Source organism: Mauremys mutica, chromosome 20 (genome assembly GCF_020497125.1).
Source record: "Mauremys mutica isolate MM-2020 ecotype Southern chromosome 20, ASM2049712v1, whole genome shotgun sequence".
NCBI classification, from domain to species: Eukaryota; Metazoa; Chordata; order Testudines; family Geoemydidae; genus Mauremys; species Mauremys mutica.
The window spans coordinates 25,416,489-25,421,517 of record NC_059091.1 but is presented as its reverse complement, the minus strand read 5'-3'; the positions used below and the strand labels follow the sequence as shown (position 1 = coordinate 25,421,517).

The following is a 5,029-nucleotide window of genomic DNA, read 5'->3' as shown; positions in this document are numbered from 1 at the left end:
GGGCTGGACTGGCAGAGGCTGCGGGTCGGGAGAGGCACCAGCAGAGCCTGGTGGGCCCCCCTCAGCACACGGTGGGGGGAGACAGCCACAGGCCTCTCCATTCAGCAGGCCAGCAACGGTTGCCATAGTTACAGAGGCTACTGGTCCCCGTTGCCATGGGCGATGAGAGGAGCTCCCTGCATCCCAGGGCAGCAGGGCCCGGCGGGGGCGGGGGAGGGGGGGTGTGGTGTCAGGAACGGGGGGGGGGGCATCTCTCTGGCCCAGCCCCAGGGTGGGACCAGCCTCAGAGATGGGCCAGGGGCTGGTGCTCAGAGGTGTGGGGCAGCGGTGGGGGGGTTCTGGCGATTCAGAGTTGTGGGGCAGGCATGGGGCAGTGGTGGGGGCTTGCAGGGGCTCAGAGGTGTGGGGCAGCGGTGGGGCAGCGGTGGGGGGGTTCTGGCGGCTCAGAGGTGTGGGGCAGGCATGGGGCAGTGGTGGGGGGTTCTGGCAGCGCAGAGGTGTGGGGCAGCAGTGGAGAGTTCCGGGGGCTCAGAGGTGTGGGGCAGTGGTGGGGGGTTCTGGCGATTCAGAGTTGTGGGGCAGGCATGGGGCAGTGGTGGGGACTTGCAGGGGCTCAGAGGTGTGGGGCAGGTGTGGGGAAGCGGTGGGGGGGTTCTGGCGGCTCAGAGGTGTGGGGCAGGCATGGGGCAGTGGTGGGGGCTTGCGGGGGCTCAGAGGTGTGGGGCAGGTGTGGGGCAGCAGTGGAGAGTTCCGGGGGCTCAGAGGCGTGGGGCAGGCGTGGGGCGCAGGGGCAGAGAGGCGCCAGGCGCTGCGGTTTCATACAGGTTCGTTTATCGTACAGTATCCGTGCTGGCACCACACGGCTGGATGCAGTGACATGGGCAAGAACAGACGTGGGGAGCCCGGTGAGGGGGGGCAAGGTCTGGGTTTCTCCCCCCCCCCAATGCTGCCCTCGGGCTCCACCCCAAGGGGCCTTGTGTGGGGGGTGCCGGATCCTTGCCCCCATTACCACTGGGCGTGGGTCCTTGGTACCCTGGCTCCAGAGGCTCCAGCTTCACCCTCGTGCCGAGGGGCCGGGATCGATACCCCACGGGGGAGGCCAAGGGGGGTGTCCGGAGCCCCACCCTGAGCCACAGGCGTCTCCGTGGGGGCGTCAGCTCTCAGCCCCTCCCAGCCCCGGGCGGACGGAGGCTCTTTAGCAGCAGGGTGGGCTGCCCAGGCCTCTCCCTGCTGGGGAGCACCTGCCCTGCTCTGTTCAATGGGGCAGGGCCTGGATCCCCCAATCGGGCCCCTTGCCTGGGCGTCCTGGAGTCTCGGGGGGGCTGCTTTGCCCCGGGGCCCCTCCCGCCCAGCTGGGCATTTTGGGGGGGCTGCTCGGCCTAGAGACGTGTCCAGTGCGTTGCTAACAGAGGCTCCGAGGGGGGCATCATAGCACCATGGGGGGCTCACTCCGTGACCTGCTCCCTGCTCAGGCCACAAAGAGGTGCCCGCCCGCCCGCCTGCCCCACAGCACTGGCCCCAGGGGGGGCCTGCAGCATTAATAGGGCTGGGCATCCCGTGGGGCTCCCTGGGCTCGGGCTGGGGGGGCCAGCGGCAGGGCCAGGGCGTGAGTCTGAGTCCTGAGTGCGCCCTGGAGACAGCGAGGAGGGGGCACCTGTGGGGGGGTCAGCGTGGCCCTGGGAGCCGCCCCCCCGGCAGTCCAGAGCAGCTCCCCAGAGATCTCTGCCCCATGGGGGGCAGCCTGGCCCCGGGAGCGTCCCTGGGGGGGCTCCAGCCGGCGCCCTCAGCCCGTGAAGCAGACGGGGCCCAACTCGAAGCCGAATTTCTGGTTGGCGGCTCCGAAGTCCGGCACGGCCACGTCGGTCAGGGGCAGCTGCTCCGGGCGGGACGATCTCACCTCCAGCACTGTGCGCGCCTGGCCCTGGCGCAGCTGCGGAGAGACGGCCAGCGTCAGGGCTGGGGAGGGGCCAGCAGCCAGGGGGAGGGGCAGCCTTGCCCTGGGGGAGGAGCCAGCAGCCAGAGGGAGGGGCCTTGCCCTGGGGGAGGGGCCAGCAGCCTGGGGGCGGGGCAACCTTGCCCTGGGGGGAGGGGCCAGCAGCCCAGGGGGCGGGGCAACCTTGCCCTGGGGGGAGGGGCCAGCAGCCAGAGGGAGGAGCCAGAAGCCTGGGGAGGGGCAGCCTTGCCCTGGGGGAGGAGCCAGCAGCCCAGGGGGAGGAGCAGCTTTGCCCTGGGGGGAGGGGCCAGCAGCCAGGGGGAGGGGCAGCCTTGGGGGCTGCCACTGAGCCATGGCCAGAGGGACCATCCAGAAATTACTGCAGCCCCTTGAGACCCATCCCTGTAGGGGGCACAGGATTCCCCGGGGCCCAGGCTGGAGAGGCTCCCTCACGGGAGCGGCACGGCCAGGACGGAAGGTGCCTTGCCAGGTCACTTAGTCCCAATCCCAGGGCTCTGGAGCAGGGGCGCAGCTGGGCTGTGGGGCAGGAACTGTAGGGCAGGCAGGGGGTGGGATCTGTGGGGCGGGATCCATGGATTGAGCAGGGGGGGATCCGTGGGGCGGGCAGGGGGGGTATCTGTGGGGCGGGATCCGTGGATTGGGCGGGGGGGATCCGTGGGGCGGGCAGGAGGTGGGATCTGTGGGGCGGGATCCATGGATCGGGCAGGGGGGGATCCGTGGGGCAGGCAGGGGGTGGGATCTGTGGGGCGGGATCCGTGGATCGGGCAGGGGGTGGGATCTGTGGGGTGGGATCTGTGGGGCAGGACCGTGGATCGGGCAGGGGGGGATCCATGGATCGGGCAGGGGGTGGGATTTGTGGGGCGGGATCCGTGGATAGGGCGGGGGGATCCGTGGGGCGGGCAGGGGGTGGGATCTGTGGGGTGGGATCCGTGGATCGAGCAGGGGGGATCCGTGGGGCAGGCAGGGGGTGGGATCTGTGGGGCGGTATCCGTGGATCGGGCAAGGGGGGATCCGTGGAGCAGGCAGGGGGTGGGCTCTGTGGGGCGGGATCCATGGATCGGGCAGGGGGGGATCCGGGGATCGGGCAGGGGGTGTGTCATAAAAAGCTAGTAAAGGGTTAACAAGCTCAGTAACCTGATGAACGCCAGAGCAGAGGACCAATCAAGGGACAGGATAATTTCAAATCTCTGTGGAGGGAAGCCTTGGTCTGTCTCCTTTGTTTGGGTTGCTGTTCTCTCTCTCTGGATCTAAGAGAGGCCAGACATATTCTTCAAGTTCTCCAAGTTTCCTGAAGTATTTCCTTCTATTCACTCTAGTGAGTATTAGAAAGGCGAATTAGTCTTATAATTTGATTTCTACATTTGCAATTGTGTGTTTGCTGATTGTTTGCTGGCTCACAAGAAACTAGAAAATCTGGTTTTGTAACTTGTTTCTAGCAATCGGCTAATGCCCTCTCAGTGGGGGTCCTTCCTCACAAGCCTTGTTAGAAAAACCTTTCTCCGTTTGCCTTCAGGGTCTCTCTCCTTCACGGCTTCCCCAGCAACTCAAAGGAGGAAAAAAAAATCTGGCTTTTGGTTCCTAAAATAAATCAATAAATAAAAAGCTCCCCCTCCCAGCCTGCTTTCCTGCTGTAGGAGAAACAGCTCTCAGTAGCTCTCTGCTTTGGTTCTTAAAAAAAATCCCAACCACTGCCTACCATGTCCTAGGTTTATTCCCCACTTTGAACTTTAGCGTTCACACGATGGGGACCTGCATGGACTCCTCTAAACTAAAATCCTAGTTTAGATCTGGTAAAGCTGCCACCAACCAAAAGGACAGTGTCTGGTACTTTCCATTCCTCCCAACCCTTCCCTGGGAACACACCTCCAAGCTCCTTGAATCTTAACACAAAGGGAAATAACCCATTCCCCCCTCCCCTCTCCGAGTCCTTAGGAGAGAGACCTGGATTCAAATTCCTTGAATCAAACAAAGAGGGATTCACTTTTCCCCCTCCCCTGAAAATCCAAACAAGGGAAGAAATCGATCAAGTTCTAAAAAGAAAAGATTTTATTAAAAAGAAAGAAAGAAAGTAACACTATCTCTGTAATCCCAGGATGGAAAATATCACAGGGTCTGATTTATAAACCTGGAGAGGCTCTCCCCGCCCCTCCCTTCTCAGAATAATCAAAGTAACAGCAAACAGAAATCAAAATATTTCTTCAGCAAACACACAATTGCAAATGTAGAAATCAAAGTATAAGACTAATGCGCCTTTTCTAATACTCACTAGAGTGAATAGAAGAAAATACTTCAGGAAACTTGGAGAACTTGAAGAATATGTCTGGCCTCTCTTAGATCCAAAGAGAGAGAACGGCAACCCAAACAAAGGACCCAGACCAAGGCTTCCCTCCACAGAGATTTGAAATTATCCTGTCCCTTGACTGGTCCTCTGCTCTGGTGTTCATCAGGTTACTGAGCTTGTTAACCCTTTACTATCTGTTTATGACAGGGTGGGATCTGTGGGGCGGGATCCGTGGATCGGGCAGGGGGGGATCCATGGGGCGGGCAGGGGGTGGGATCTGTGGGGCCGGATCCGTGGATCGGGCAGGGGGGGATCTGTGGATCGGGCAGGGGATGGGATCTGTGGGGCGGGATCCGTGGATCGGGCAGGGGGTGGGATCCGTGGGGCGGGATCCGTGGATTGGGCGGGAGGATCCGTGGGTGGGATCCGTGGATTGGGCAGGGGGGGATCCGTGGATCGGGCAGGGGGTGGGATCCGTGGGGCGGGATCCGTGGATTGGGCGGGAGGATCCGTGGGGCGGGATCCGTGGATCGGGCACGGGGTGGGATCCGTGGGGTGGGATCCGTGGATCGGGCAGGGCGGGATCCGTGGGGCGGGCCGGGCCGGCTCACCTGGCAGCCGTCGTGCAGGGCGTGGACGGGGGCCGCGGGGCGGCTGTGCCCCAGCTCCTGCCCGTCGGCCCCCCGGAAGCGCAGGGCCAGGGCGTAGCTGGCGGCCCCGGCGTGGAACCAGGCGGCCGAGTCCTGGCAGCTGAGCGTGAAGCTCTGGCGGGCGCCGGCGCTCAGCAGCCGCAG

At 63.4% G+C, this 5,029-nt stretch overlaps 1 long non-coding RNA gene across 1 annotated transcript; it reads right to left on the bottom strand.

Moving 5' to 3' along the window:
- Window positions 1-814: 814 nt before the first annotated feature.
- LOC123353705 lies at window positions 815-5,029 on the bottom strand. The gene is made up of 2 exons (XR_006574564.1): window positions 4,847-5,029; window positions 815-1,930 (listed from the first exon to the last, which is right to left on the bottom strand). It is a non-coding gene; the product is annotated as an uncharacterized LOC123353705 (long non-coding RNA).